Here is a 16,327-nt window from a genome sequence, read left to right as displayed (position 1 = left end):
CCCCCCCCCCCCCCCCGCTCACCACCCTCTTTCTCTCTTTCTCGGACATGAATGTTTAGTCTCAAAGCGGGGCATCGTCGACGTTATCTCTCGCCTCGTGTTTCAAAGCCACGTTAACACCCGTATTATATTTCCTTCCTCACAGAGACGTTCTTTTATCTTTCTGTAAGGAAACCCGAGCTCTCTCGCGGCCCTTTATTCGTTTCTTGAATTACCCCTGAGTTACGTCAGCGGACGCTCTTGACTCCTTGTCGTATTGACTTCTTCGTAGTCACGCTCGGAGTGTCTCAGGAAATGGAAACGCCTTGGGAGAGGCTCCATTACATGCGGAAATTTATGTGATGCATCGGGCGCGCTTGAATCCCAAAATTATGGGATACTTGTTGCACGCGCGTGATCCTTTGAAGATAGTACAGCCCGAAAACGGGGGGTTTTCGCGAACGTCCTCCTCACCACGTCCGCTTGATACACCTTCCGAGTCTCGCAATTGCCTCGCGATGCACGGCTAGTTTCTTCGTATTCGATGCTTGAAGAATTCCAAATCAGATTCGAGTTCCTTGAGGAAGAATCGAAATGTGGCGGGGAAAAAGAATTCAGTGCAGCAGCAGATTTTGTTGCTGTCGTGGCAAATAAATAAATGTACAAGATACTTTGTGTTTTTAATATACCGTTCAATGTCTTAGGAGTTAATTTTTGGGATTACTTTATGAAGAAACGAACGTGTGTTTACACGTGCTTCTCTTCGTGAAATGACCTCAAAAATCAATTCCCAAACTGTACCGGACAAAAACACTCTGTATATCTATTTATTAAATGCGTTTCGTGCCGCGCTGTCGGCACACGATCGGAACTCGATTTCACGCTGATCTTTTTATCATTGAGAGATAAAGCATAAAATAATGCGTCTTATCACCTATTCGTTATCATGTTTATTCATATTATTTATCAAGCTTCACATCGTATACCGTTTTCGACGGAGTGGATTGAGATCCGTGTAAAAATCCGATCCGGCACGGAACGTGTCGAAATTCAATTAAAATTCGTTGTCTCGCCAAATCATTTTCTCCCGTTCATATTTGCAATCGCTATTCTACTGAAAAACTCACACTTGGCTTTAAACTCAAGCGTCTCAGACTTCTATCTGGCTTAATCTGATCTTTTCTTCCGTCTGATTTCGAACTCGAGTACTTCAGGCTCGGGAAAAGTTTCAAGTAACAACTATCAATACGAATCTTGGATTTTCACTCGCGCGGAGTTCCGTCGGATCGGTTGTGCATCCAAGGGAAATTGCAGGATATATCAGCGAGGACGGTCAATTATGCCGCAGAGACTTTGCAGTCGCCGGCAGATGCGTTCGGGGAGACCGCCGAGAGGTCGCTAATTCAATATCAGTTAAGTTGAATTATGGATGCCGCGAAGCGTTTCCGCCCTTTTATTCCCGAGTCGGAGAGGACAATGCTAATCATGGCGTGCCCGCGTCATCGCGACGTTAATAAGAAGACCAGATTTTATATTCGCGACGGAAAAAGAGATATTGAAGTATTAAAAGCGGGAACGCTTGCGTGCCACGGTGTCGTCAGAGTGCTCTTCGCGCAGTCCAAGGTCTCCGACATGTTTTTACCGAATGACCAACGGTTTACGAAGTAGTTTCCGCCGCGAATTTCGCACAGAACGTGTGTGTGTCTGTGTGAGTTTGTTTCACAAACACTTCGCGAGCGTTTCGCACAAATAACTCAGCGCGCACAACCGTGGTCGAACAACCGTGGCTTTAAGCGATTCCGAATTTATCTGCGCGGAACTTCACTTCGCAAACTGCGAAGATACGTCGGGATGTCCGAATATCCCGATAAATTTTCGCTCGCAATCTCGTGAGACACGGTGTCCTTTCAATGTAGATCGGTGTTACCAGTCAATATTTGACAACTGTCATCGTTATTCGCGAAGCAGCCCGAAGAAAGATTAGAAGAGTTACCGAAGTTTTCTGCTTGACTACGTTGAGAGAAAACAACCGGGCAAAAGGCACCAACGAGACGATATTTGTCAATCTTGTAAGATCATCATCTGCAGATTTCCTTCAAATATTGTAAGAACCATTTCATGGGCTTACGTAGTATTCGAAGATGAACCTAAGACGATCTCAAGTATAAGGCTGGTCTATAAATACCGTCCTAAATCTTAGGATGACGCGAATGTTCACGGAGACAAATAATTCAGGACGGCAAATTTTATTATCGTTGTAGCAAATAATTGAACATACAAAGTGTTTCTTAAGTATCGCTTAATATTTTGGAAGCTGATTTTTTAGGAGATCATTCTATGAGGAAATATACGTTGATATGAACTATTTTCTTTCACACTACATTGCATACACTTCGCATATATTCATTTATTTGCTACGACAGCATAAAATTCGATGTTCCTCCAAACGATCGTTCTCCGCACGAACTGCGATCGGATCAGAATTGAAGGAATCCCGACTCAGATCGACGATCTGACGTAATCATCTCTGGTCCTTTTTATAATGTATCCGCTCTCTGGGAGAGCACGCTGAAAATGTTGGGCGTCGATGCGCCCACGGGATCGCATTTATATGAGTATTGTTACATTTGAATAGATCTCACGTTTGCTTTCATGTGTTCGCGCGTTCGAGACGAGATATCCCGCGGGGATCACCCGCGGGGAATCTCCCCCGTTATCCACATCAGGTCGATGCGCGAAGAAATCACGTCGATGCACCTTGGAGGAAGCGTGCCAAGGTCACTGTGGTCGGTGCACGTGGAGGACGCCTTCCGGCGGCGGTATCGTCCGACCCCTTTCTCCGTGGATCTTCCCTTTCGATTCTCCCGGATTGCTTCCTGCGCGGATCCTTCCGTGTTCGCCCGGCCGGAAACCGAGCGCGCGACCGTTCCGCGGGACAGTCGGAATAAAAGCGGGGACGAAAGGAGCACGAAAGCGGTATCCTTTACGGCTGACTTGACGAAAGTAGGACATGCTATGGAATCGATATGTCAGTCTCGTCTCGTCCAGTTTCAATTCGGTATTCGGATCAATACTGGTTAGGTCGCGCAAACCGAAGCTTATCGTCGTTTAAGGAAATCTAGTGATGAGGCGAGGGGGATGCAGAAGGAACGAGGGACGCGCGGTTTCTGCAAAATTCGCGGTTTCGCCCGTCGAAAAATCCATACCCCGCGCTGCATAAATGCAGTTGCTGCTGAGTTAAACAGATTTCTACGAAAAATAAATCGATGCGCGAGAAATTCAATTCTGACCTAACGACACGTGGCACGCTGACAAATTAAAAAGCGATAAAAGCGAGAGAGAGAGAGAACATTCGACCGAACTTTCGCCGAGCAAAAGTAGAATATGTTCGCAAAATTTCATTTGCTCCGTACACACTTTGTATGCTTTAAGCGGAGTGATTGCCCAAAGTTAAATTGCCAATTGCCGGGTCTATATATAAAGGCTGCCCGGCTAAGGCTGCCGGCTAAGGCGGAGGGAAACAGAGGAGAATATATAACCATTGTTTATTTTACCTGGCGCGAAATGAAAATATTTCAGACCGAATGAAGGTGCCGTCCTCGCCCTCCCTGTAATCCACTTAATTGGATCAATCGTCAAGTTAGAACGCGTTCATTAAGAGCTTTTTAAATACGCGTGTATTTTTCTTCGCGCCCCGACCGAAAAGATGATATTTCTCCCCATTGTAGAGCGTTATTCTTTTCCTGCGTATTATAAAGCCGCATGAGAGGAAGGGAAATGGATGACATAAATTATATGTTAGATTGGATTTGATGTGCCTTGGGACGCACGCACACACGTGCCCGCACACAGACGCACATACAAACGCGTGTAATTATTACGGCGGTACGGTGACTTGGAAATTTGAGTCCTCCGGAAAGTTTCCCGCGCATATCCCGCGGGCGCCTACGGTGCGGGGATCTGCGGTGGGCACCTGTGCAAACGAGTATGTCCTTGCCATAATGTGAAGCGGAGATGGAAATGGATATACAGACCATTACGCGGCCCGTACCTATTTTGTAACCGCGATATTCCTCTGACCCTTACGTTACAAGCACGAATACCGCATTTATGTAGAACGATATACATTATCGATCGTCTAATATCCGTGGCAACGCGAATATATTAGGATGTTCGTATATATCGATATGAGCACGTAGCAACTGTGTTCTTATCATTGAAAAAACATGTTTTTAGTCTTCCTTCGCGAAAAAAAGCGCCACTGTCGACGACGGGCGAGTACAGTAGCGCTCGCGCTTTCCGAGAGCTTCGTGCGATTTACTTAACGATAAATCAGTCTCTGAATGATCGTTTAAATAATATATACTGTAATTACCGTCGGGACGAACATGGTCACGAAGCATGGCAAGAAAATTTCTCCACCGTCTCGAAATGTCCAGATATGATATTGTATCTTGTATCTTCTTTTTCATCTTTATCGCCGTCGAGAAATCGCATCGTCGTAACATTACGCATTGCCGAGATTTTAATTACGAAGGTCTCAACGGGCGTCGTTGACTTACTCCATACAAAGTTAAGGCCGGCTGATTGAGAGCGTAGATCGATACAAATGTCAATATCTTCGCTTCCAGACGTCGTAATGACTTTAAGATAAAAACTGTTGTAAAAAATTTGAGAGAAATGATTGCGCTTCTGATGAAGATGAAATCGTTCTTATACGAAACCAGAATGAATCAGGAGAACTGTGATGTAAATTCGAAATACGCAAATTTTTTGTATGCATTAAAGCGAAAATTAATTTGTGTTAAAAATCAATGGGAATAATACTTATCACTCAATTTGGATCTCTTAATCTGTAATGAGAAGCGTCGGTTTTGTGTTTTTAACGGACATGAAGTACAATTTAAGGGGATGTTAAAACAGATGACGAGCTTCAATAAAAAGAAAAAAAAACGCCCTTATCTAGGCGGAACTAAAAATGTGGAACACGTTGTAATTTATTACCGATTTTATGAACCTGAATGCATCTTTATCGACCTATTATAACTTTCGTAATTAATATCTCGGCAACGCATAAAGCCACGTCGATGCGACTTTCGCGAAAATTAATTATTTACAGAAAACTGTGTAATGAATTTCCTTTACAGTTTGAATTAAACATTCAATCTTGCGATTCCGATTCAAGATGATCTTCGTTCGTTCGCTTCGAATGACTTTTCTCATTGGTTCTGAGGTAGATATTTCGTTCCAGGAAATTTCGAAAGCAAGACAGATGGAAACGGAAGCGACATGATGAGGTTCTCTCATGTCTGTCATGTTTTATTAATTCTATCATAACCTGCGCGTGCCGATACCACGACGATCGCGAAGGATATCTTTCACTTTTCTCTCCGGACGTCCCTTTCTGCGTCCCGCCCGACTCATTTTTATTCCCCTCGCTCGCGCGAACATCGTAGGATCCAACCCTGGCGTCGTATACAAGTATTTGCTCTCAAATATCGTCGCGTGATGTTACAAAAGACAAACAAAGAGCAGCTGCGGAACGGCTGCGGCGGACGAAAATATTTTTATCGAACATACGATAAACAGGGTGAAGACGCGACATTTCAAGGTGATAATTCTTCCTTTTCAATCGCCCCTTCTTTCATCGTTCCTTCGCGAAATTCAGAAGATTTCTTAGGGATATCCTTTTTGGATTCATCACGATGCTCCTGATGAATCGCAGCAAACGATGACGTGGTTGTTTTTTTTTTTTCACTTTTCTTCACGTACCGGCATAAAATAGCCATAACATCTAATGACGTAATAACAAGGATCCTTCAAGAGTGCAGAGGTCTAATTTTTCAGACTAATTGCAATCGGCATATCAGGTGACGAAGTCGAGTTCAATGGTAAAACGATAGATTTTTGCGAAAGTCCGATTGTGCTGAGTGTGTCTGCTTAACAGAAGTGAGGAGGAAAGTCTCGACGACCATCAACGTCCCTGCCGCGCTCTCGATAAGGAGCGGTCGATCCGTCATTTCCAGATCGATCCGCGCGATAAAGAGGAGTATGGAAGGGCGGAACGGTGGAAGAGTAGGCGGAAGAAAGCATCGAGGGAAGGTGAGAAAGAGAAAACGGGTGTGCTACGGACTGCGTAGTTCGTCGCTGGAGTATTACCCTTCGTTTCCGCTGGATCCCCTTTCGATTTTCTCATTATCTCGGCTCAGTCATGAGAAACCGGATGTAAACGCGCCGGGCAAGCGGAAGCGGCGCGCTTGATTTCGCGGAGAATCGCCGACGTCATTAACACGCTGAAATACAATACACGGATCGCCGATAAATTACGTCACGTTACATCCAGGAGTTGATAATTACAGTACTCACGACGGATGATGATCATTATCCGGTACGGATTGTGGCACGCTGAAGAGAGAGACAGAGAGAGAGAGAGAAAGAGAGAAAGCAGCAGCGTGCGACGAGGATGCGATCGCTCGCGTATCTCTCTTATTTTTCTCGTTTTCCGCCGAATGCTACGGTGAAACCGGGAGCGCATGTTCTTTCTCTCTCTCTCTCTCTCTCTCTCGAGCGCTTACTTATGCAAGCGTCACAAGGACGAGCAATTAATCAAGGCGGGAGACAACCCCCTGGAGCGCATCCGCAAGACGAATCGCTCGCTGTTTACTCGGTCGCATGTAAAATGCAAAATCGAACGAACGAACGAACGTACATACACGCGTCCGTCGATTAGAGCATGTTAATGCGTCGCGAGGGAATCGCGGCGATCGATTATCGACAGCGCGAGAGACAAAGGCATTTCAATTTCCCCCGCCGCTGCCTTCGATATCGACGCGAAATTTCCTTATCGCCGTTGCGGCATCTTCGCTTCGTCAAATTAACTTCTTATCAACGCCGGGCCACATTCAGCGGCTTACCAAGCGTCATTAAAATTAAGCTCGCGGCTGATTAGGCTTTTAAGCCAGCTTCATTTCACGAGTCAACTGAAGCCGATAAAATCACCGGCCAAAAAGGCCGCAAGAAGGATAATGCACCACCACCCCGCGAGAACTTGAGCTTTCGATGCGAAACGGGAGCTCGCGAAACTCGATGGAAAATCGAGCCCCGACCGAACGATTCCATCCCTCTGTCGTCTCTTTTTCTCGAGCCGCGAAGCAACGACCGCTCTTAAAAGTAACGCCGACGATCGCGAATGGAAGGCGAACGACGCAGCGAGGCTACTTTCACGACGGCACTGTTATCTTTGCTACGATTTGGAAAGCGACATCAGAGAGGGAAGTTTCCCCGGGTGGCGGGGTGATTTTTAACGGGTGCAAGGCTATTTGTCGCGCGCGAACGGGGCACTTTGTATCCTGAGACTTTTGAATTTACGACACCCCGCATCGGAGTGCCTCTCGCTTTGTTATTGAAACAGAGTCGAGTGGCCGTTTCGTTGGCGCGAAAAATAACGCTGGTCGGGGGTGTTGCGTAACCGGCGGGGATACACGCGTATATCGAGGGTGGATCGTGAGCTCGGGAAAACCAACGTTGGCTCGGGTGTCTTGCATAATTGAAAACGTCGAGGTCATCGGGGAAGGATTATCGCGAACAGCTGCGTCGCACCTTCCGCGCAAGTTTTTGCGCTCGCGACGTCACCCCGGGTAAAAACTGCATTTTCTTGCCGATTGTAGATCGGCGAGAATACACAACGAGGCCAGCCACGAGAGCGAGCCATCGGAAATGTCAAAAGCCACCCGTGTCGAATTTCGGGTTTCACGTCACAACCTTTCGCGGAGTCCGTCGAACTTGAAGGAAGAATCCGCGAGATCATAGCACGCGTGACTTAATACCGTTTTCAATCCCGTGTAACCGGCGGCAGTCCGTTTGAAATTTTAATCCGGCTTAGGTGAAAGTTTAATGAGCCACTGTTCGCGATTCGATATGTGAAATCTGGTAATGGGCGACGAGATGTTAACCGCAAACGGCGAGTCCCTCGGTTCTCCCAACTATTGTAATCCCTTTATCTCTCATTAAACTCCGCGGAGAGATAGCTGCAATTTTGAAACAATTTCTCGACAGCCTCTCGAGGCCGGCTCGAGAGTCGTCGTTTCGAGGATCAAAAATTATCGCATGCCAAAGCAAAAATATTCGATAGAGGAGAGCGGTGGCAGTTATAATTGAAAATATTTTTAATAGCTTGTACTTACCTACTTTAATGTTAATTAGAAAAAAGTTTGTACATGACATTAGGTGGTTCTTTGGTGTGAAATTGAAATAGTGAAAGAGTAAAAATTCACAATCAGACGAATAATAAAGACAAATATCAAATGGGTTGTCACGCAGCTGGAAGAAGTCCATTTTTTACCTTCGGTTATCTTCCAGTCTCCTTGACTTGGTTCATATTTTTCACACGGCGTACTAAACATAAATCTTCATTTTCGTCAATGTCCCCTTCAATTGTACTAAGTGTTTTTGCGGAACTTATTTGGATCAAGCTTCCGGAGCCTCCCGGACCATTGATAAAAAACGTAAACACATGCGATTTTGCCGCCTGCAATTTTGTAGCGCGGGTTTGACAAGAGTTTTACTTAACATTAAACGATATTAACAACTTGTTTATTAACAACTCCTCTCCCCCTCTCTCTTTCAGCGTGCAGCTATATTGAAGCTTCGTCATCGTCGTTCGTTCGTGCAAATCAGTATGTACTCTCTCGTGTCACCTGTCCACATACATCTGAAGGTTTCGCGCGCACATGCGTTAGGCGAATCGCGCCGATAAAACGAGATTTCCCGCAGACAAACGGACGTCGATATTCAGCGATCCCCGCGACCCTCGTGTCCTTCTTGCAAGGACATCTATTTTTACTAGGACCAACCCCCGCCAGATCCGACGCATTCGCTCGTTCGACCAACCTGGCCGGGCTCTAAGGTGATTTCAGAAACTGCTTATTCCATCGGAAGTAAGGGCGACCCGCCGCCGCAGCCATTTCCGGCCGCGATTCGGGAGATTCTATTTCGAACTCGGCGCTTCGACAGCCCATCGAATCGCGGCCCGGAATTTTAGCCGACGTTCTCCATGCAAATCAACGTTTGTCTTTCGCTCGATTGCCCGCCCGATGAGCCTCCTCGAGAGGAGTATTTCTTCGGCGTGGCTGCTTATCACCGAATCCTTAAAGGACCGATCGATCGTGGCACCCTGATACCCCCGACTGAGTGCTGCCAAGGTCACCGAATGCGTGGCCTTGTTTCAATGGCGACCGCACGATCATCGTTCAAGTTCAGGAACGGGGCGAACTTTCGCGGGGTTATTTCGCACGTGAAACGCCGAGTAACCGCAATTAGGAAAGTTCGGGTCCTAAGGCTGGAGTTACAATCTCTCTTCAGGGGGAACGCAGCTAAATAAAGTATTACTCAGCCAACCGACCGATCCTAAAAGATCGCCGAAAGCTTCGTTGCAATCTTTAGATTTTCGACCGATTAGATACTCGCCTTTAAGAGATCACCCCTGCCGCTGGTTCTCCTCCCTCTTTACCCTCCCGATTCCTTCGAATGCGACGTCTTTGCACGAAAGTGCAAAGTTAGCGGTCGACTCGTTGCACATTTATGGAGATTTATTTGTACATCGGCCCACCTGAATAATTCCGCGTGCTTTTGAAGGTCGGCTGTCGATCATCTTTTTCTGCCGGCCTCCATGGCCTTGTTTTATTATTTATGGAACACCTGTGGGGCCGCCAGGGCTATTGGGGCTTGTTGTAATTAGGTGTAGAAGAGAGGGCGAGAAAGAGTGAGTGACTAAGAGAGAGAGAGAGAGAGAGAGAGAGAAAGAGAGAAAGGCAGCGACACAGCTGCTCGGGAAACGACATTAATTAAAATTCATTAACGAAGCCGGCTGACGTTAACTGACGCGCAATATATTACAGCGTCGCTTGGCGGAGATGTATGCCGAAACCGGAGGAGGGAACCTGCTCGTCCTCTAACTCATCCCATGGGACAAAGGGTGGAAGGGTGAGATCAGCCCCGGTGTATCATTGCGTTATCTCGCGTAGCGCGCTCTTCTTTCGTGATCAGAGAGCTTTTCTCGCCGGCGGAGAGACCGGAATACGTGACGAGGTCGTACTTGACGTTTCGGAAAAACAAAAAACGTCCGCCTGTCGGGATATTTACCTGGGAGTCACGTACACACGTCGTCGTCCTCGGTCTACCTGATCTACTTCCTGGCTTGGTCTATTCTACTATTTCGCGGAGGCAACAAGCCGAAAAACGAGGAAGGACGTGCGTTCGCTGAAATAATCATCGGATCGACGGAGAGCAGCTCGATCTTCCCGCGACAGAAATTCCACGGTTTATTTCGCTATCTGAGAATGTAGCGGGGTTTATTTCCAGATGTTCAAATATGAAGAAGCGTTCGTGACACGTATGTCGCAGCGAACGTGGCGGTAAAAAATGTAGCGCGATTCCGCAGCCGTTGCGCGAGGCCGCGAGGCGAAATTTCATTCGCGGCTCGTTCAATTTCACCTTCGCGACCTTCAATCTCTCGATCATTTCGCTCTCCTCGCGGAGACACACCGCCGGAGCAGAGTGAAACGAAGAGCGCGAACAATGCTCTCCACTTAGTCGGCGGAGTCACGGCTCGAAGGTCGAAAAGCAGAACACTTCGCGCGAAAGAAAAGGGGCACAAAGAGGCGTGGATATATACTAAATCGATTGACAAACGGTGAACGCCTATTTGCACTAGGATAATACCGGCGTTCACGGAGGGCAATATCATCCTTTATTTCCACCTCGCTCTCCGGCGCTTTGGAAGCTCCCGGAGTAAGCCGGGGCTCTTATCGGGATTTATTTCCCGCTCCCGTCTTCATCGGCCGTTTCAGGGATGAATTTATTAAAAATTCGAAGAAAATTCTTAGCTTTAACAAGAACTGATTTCAACGCATGTACAACGTATTCTTCATTGCATCGGAATTGGCCGGAAAAGTGGCAATACCGAAACTGATCAAACCGAAAGATCGTCAGCGCTAAAAAATGAGCAAAGACACGACGAAAGCGACGATCGTCGCGTCATGTGCGACATGCTTCTCTCGCGTTAGACAATGTTTAATATAACGGGAAAAGTTCTCGTGCGCAACGCAAGTTGTTGTTGCTCGTGCGAGTGAAGGCGCTTTTCCTCGGGTCATGCCAATATAGCGTAGCGAGCAAATTGCATAACACCTCATCTCGGTGGATAGCACATGCCAGCGAAGCTTCGAAAAATACTACCGTCCTAGCGAAAGTTAAATATGAAGCAACAGTGCCCCGTTGGAAACGCGCGCGCTTTTGCGTGGCCGTAGTTTAATTGAAAAGAAAGAGGAGAACGTGTGCTGTTGCAAACGTAATAAACGAATTCAAACGAAATAAGAACGTCCCCTGAAACAATGAAAATACGCGTTAGCATTTTCACACGAGAGAAACTTACTTTCATCATTCTTTTCTTCTCGGACGCGTTCGCTTAAATATAGTCGACGTATCTCGCGGAGAAAAGGAAACGTTACACCCCCGCCAATTTCGGTCGCGGCTTACGACGACGACGCGAATTATACGTGCGAGTTGCTGAACCCATGAAACCGATATACACTGAGCTTACTCAGTAGTTGATTCCTATCTTTCGCAAATATCATATTGTACCTCACCCCGAAACTGTTGCCCGTGCGGCAAACACAGTTTCGCCAGCGAGCTTCACGTCCTAAAGCCCGGAATATTTGCTCGACGACGTTCCGCCGCTTTCTTCCCGTCTTCTCGACAAAGGACGAGTCGCCCGGCTCGTCGGGATTTTTATTATGTTCAATCAACGTGGCAAGCTCCAGGATCCGAAGAGAAGCGTCCTCACGGAGAAAGAGAGAGAGAGAGGAGAAAAATCGTTGGCAAATTCTGCTCCCAGCAACTCGCTAATTTCGGCTTTCGGGATATCGAGCGCGTCGCTTGATGCTCTCGGCACTCCATCGACGTCGAAATTCATGCCGTGAAAGTTTCCACGCCCTGTGTGACGGAGGAACGGAGTTCCTGGGATGTAATGACATATCCAAACTGTCCGATGTGCGCGTCATGTGCCACACTTCCGTCGCGGTTGGCCATTTTCCACCGGGGGAAAAGCAGTAGCCGGTGGGAAATGTGGCCACACGCGCGATGTGTCGAACTATACGCGCTCCGGCTGAAATAGGACACGCTCGATATGCTGCCCGCGCGTCTACGTACGTGTTCGTTACCCCAAAGAACCTGCCTATTAACTCCCGGCTACGGTGATTAAATTTGGCCAACGTAATTACAGGTGGGTTTAATTTCGCCTCAAAGGATGTTACAATCTATCGTGTATCACCGGAGTTCGGCAGAACCGTGAATTCCCGGTCCCGGTTTTTTACTCGCCTCGCCGAACAAATTGTGAATAACATTTCCCGCGTGTCTGTATTATACGCAGGATAATATACCCCGCAATTCATGACCTTGATCCTGCCGAGAGATTCGCTGAGCAATTTCGGGACTATTTTCCCGCAACGAAAACGCCGAAAGGGATCATTGTCGATGGTGACTTTTCCATTTTCCGCATCTCCGTGGGTGGAGCAAACTCAAATAAAAATTCCGTTAAAGCCCGCTCGAGATTGGACGAAAATGATAATCTTGTTATCCACCGGGAACCGGGAATCTAATTCGCGAAGAGCCCCGCTTTTTCGATCGCTCGCGTCTCGGCAACTATTGCCGACTCGGTGTTTCCGCTGGGGAGAAATTAACTTTGAATTGTCCGGAGGACCTCTCGATGGAATTAAGGTCGCGGTTTATGCTTTGTACACACACCTGGTATATATATATTATCCTCCTCTCAGGGCTCGTCCCCTGAGAAAGGTTCTTCCCTTCCGCCCTCGTGCGATATAACACAAAGCGGAATTCCAGATGCGCGAGTGCTTTCGTTATCGATTGCCCGTGGGTTTCCGTCTCGGCCTGTCGACGCGACGTGCGAAGTGTGTTTCGTGCAACAAGTACCTAACGATAAACAATCCTCCTCCGCGGGGGGGCACCATGATTCGGATCCTAGCAATAAATGCTCCCCCGGGAGCGCGTTGTCTCGTTGCCGTGGACACCGTGGACGGCGCAACAAGTTACTTGAAGCCGGCCCGCTGCGTGTGTAATCAACTTTACCAATCGGCAGATTCATTTGTCGGGACGCGCCGGTTCGAGGGTGGATATCCACGTCGCACCGACCGACGAAAAGTCAAGTCCGTTGAGAAAGCATCCCGCCGGCCACCGGGGATCGTGCAAATGAGAGGCTAAAAATGTCGTCGTCGTTATCCGCAGTAGTGCGCACAACAATCGAACGTAGTGCAGAATTAATTTATCACGGAACGACAGCTCAGGATTAATGGCGACCCGGCGAATCCACCGCCGCGGCGACGTCGACGAGCCTCGCGTGTATGAATTATGGGATATCTCGTACAAAATTCGCGGTCAGTAGGACGCGAAAAAAAAGGAGAGAAGGTCGGGCGTCGATGCACGTGTAACCGCGTCTTGCGTGATAGCGCAGGTGGTTTCACAGGTGGAAATCGAGTGAGAGGGAACGGAGGAGACCGATCGATCCATTTTCCCTTTTCCTTCCTCTCCCTATCCGCGTCGATGGTACAAAAAAGAGGAGGAAGCGAGCGATCTCCGATCTTATCCGATGAATTGCTTTCCACGGCTCCCTTCGCGATGTTGTTAAATCTCTCAATCAACCTGTCGTCCTGTCGTGGACTGACGGGTTGCCGCATCGCGATTTCGAGGGAGATGCGTGATAATAAACGGAAAACACGATTTCTTCTGCGTATGCCGGAGACGAAGAAAGAGAAGGAAGGAAGAAGAGAGTGAGAAGAGAGAGAGAGAGAGAGAGAGAGAGAAAAGAAATGCCGCATTCGAGCCAGCAATAAAATCGCAGGGGGACGGAAAGGGTACGTTAAATAACACGCGATTACGTGTTCGCGAAGATTTATTATTCGTCGGTTCGTCCGACCGGCACTCGCATCGTATCGACGCACAGCTCGCCCATTAATCATAGATGGGAAAAATATCCCGAACATGTCGCGCTCAATTCATAGGAGGCTTCAATTGATATAGAGGATTCGAGCTCGATCCTGTGGGCTTTTAATGATTTACAGTAGGCGCAAATGCGATCGTACGATGCGCTTTTCCCATTGTCAGAGGATCACGAACGCTTCGCGTTTTCAGGCTCCGTCTTGATGTAAATCGACGATAACGGGATTATCTCGAATTTCGAGATCCTATCTCGAGAAATAGAGAAACCTCGAGACGCAAGTCTCGAGCGAAACGACGCGAGGAGATTCTCCAAATGCAACGTGACAATAGCATCGCGTCGAAAGCTGTTTTCAGAAAGCCGTTTTCACGACACGGGGACTCTCGGGCGCGTCGTTTAACCCTTAATTGTCGGAGACGAATAAGGGCGCGAGAAAAAGCAGGCCCTCGCAGAAAGCGCGGATTAAGATGGGACGGAGATGATGTTGCCGCGAACGTATGAGAGCCAGCAATCGATACTTGGCTTTTCGAAGGTGGATGACTTATCAGCTCACCTTGATCAGATTATAATCTATTCGCAAGACGGCAGGATTGTTTCATCGTCCCGTCGTTCCTATCTTCTTCTTTCTTTTCTTCTCAATAAGATCATCGCCCCGATTTTCCTCGACCCGTTTCGCGGCTTCTGCTAAATTACTTCGTGTTTATCATTGTTTCCTCTTGAGATTTGGTAGATTAATTGCCGCTTATAGCCTCTGTACCAATGTGTTGGCACAGAGGATTCGCACGGATTTGCGTTATAATAAAACGTGACGCAATAACGCGCATCTTCGATGAGAAATAATCTGATAAACTCTCGTTAATTCCCATATAACACGTACGACGTATTTCGGGACGTGCGGCGGAATGCTGAATGAAATTCTCCCCCAGCGACACGACAGGCACACGCATACACAGCCGCGGAATCGATATACGTGTTTTCGAAAGGACGATGGTTCACGAAGATGAGATTTTATCGGAATCAACGTTTTGATAGGATTAATGGCATTCTGCGGAAACAAGTTACACAATAATTGTGGAATTATGCGGCGATCGATTTCATAACAAACAGGTCCGCACGACAACCAGAAAAGGAAAAACTTGCAGATGAAAACCGTACGAAATAATCTTTGAAAAAAAAAAGAGAAAAGCACGATATCAGCATTTTCTCACGAAGATGGCAATGAACATTTATGATCAATAACGGAACAATTTTTAATTATTATTGCGATATACTCTGTTTGTAATAACACGATCGTAGCGAGTAATGAAATGTAGAGTACACGAAGGAAATTCAATATCCGAAAACTAATTATATATATTTAATTACTCCGTTGTACTCCGTTTTATTTGTCCCTCGGAAAATTCGTGTACACAATTTTCGCATGGGAAGTATAATTTTCTTACTTCCGATTAATTCCATCGCGTGATCCGGAGTTAATTAAAAAAAAAAAATGTGTTCAAACAGATTTAATTTTGATTGTCCAGCACTTCGCAATTTCGCCAGATAAGTACCGCAGTGATTCACGGTTTGTTACTCGTACTTTAAATCATACCGTAGCCTAGCTAGTGGCTGTTAGCCACTAACAGCCAGTGAAATCCAACAACGTGCGAGGTCGTTCCTTTATTTCGCGAGAAGAGAAGCGAGCTGTCCAACTACGACAGCAGCTGCGGCTGCTGCAGCAGCATCTCGCAAGTCGTACCGACGTAGTCGACTGTCGGAGTTACGCTAATGGCCGATAATGGAACCGCCATGGCGACGTTGTAATCGAATTATTCTACCCGGCAGTCTCTCGTGATCCGCAAAACAATGTGTCACGGAAAGAGTACGCCTTCCCCGGCGTCGTTAAAGACGCGAATGAGAGCCTTTCATCGGCTCGTCCTAAAAGAAGAGTGAAATAGATATATGATATATTTAATCCTGGGAGTGAGAAGCCCTTCAATAAAGTTGGTAAAATTCCCGATCTCTTGGATCAAATCCACGCCAGTGGTAAAAACTGGAATTTTCAGAAACAACCGGCGAAATTGGCCACTTCTATTAAAAATGATAAAGTTAACGGGAATCCTTATTATCGGCATTCTAATTCATAGCCCGAGGTGCCTTACATTCTTGAACATTTTGCATTATATCTTGCATATAATCGAATGGTGCGATATATTTTATTGAAGCAATCTATACACTGCGACCGTTATTCGCGACTCGGCTGCTCCGAGTCGCCGGTGCAACACCGACGGGCGACTCTCGGGCCGCTAATTAACTCCGGACCTCCACGAGTCCCTGTGGGCGCCAGGTGCGCGATTCGCACCC

At 47.1% G+C, this 16,327-nt stretch overlaps 1 protein-coding gene across 2 annotated transcripts in view; it reads right to left on the bottom strand.

Moving 5' to 3' along the window:
* LOC106745938 (phytanoyl-CoA dioxygenase, peroxisomal-like) overlaps positions 1-16,327 on the bottom strand; it is a 48,862-nt gene that overhangs the window by 7,333 nt on the left and 25,202 nt on the right. The window lies entirely within an intron of this gene.

The sequence above is a fragment of the Dinoponera quadriceps genome, unplaced genomic scaffold (genome assembly GCF_001313825.1).
Source record: "Dinoponera quadriceps isolate SergipeBrazil2010 unplaced genomic scaffold, ASM131382v1 scaffold1872, whole genome shotgun sequence".
NCBI lineage: Eukaryota > Metazoa > Arthropoda > Insecta > Hymenoptera > Formicidae > Dinoponera > Dinoponera quadriceps.
Note: the sequence above shows the minus strand (reverse complement) of the source record. Positions and strands in the feature narration are given on the sequence as shown.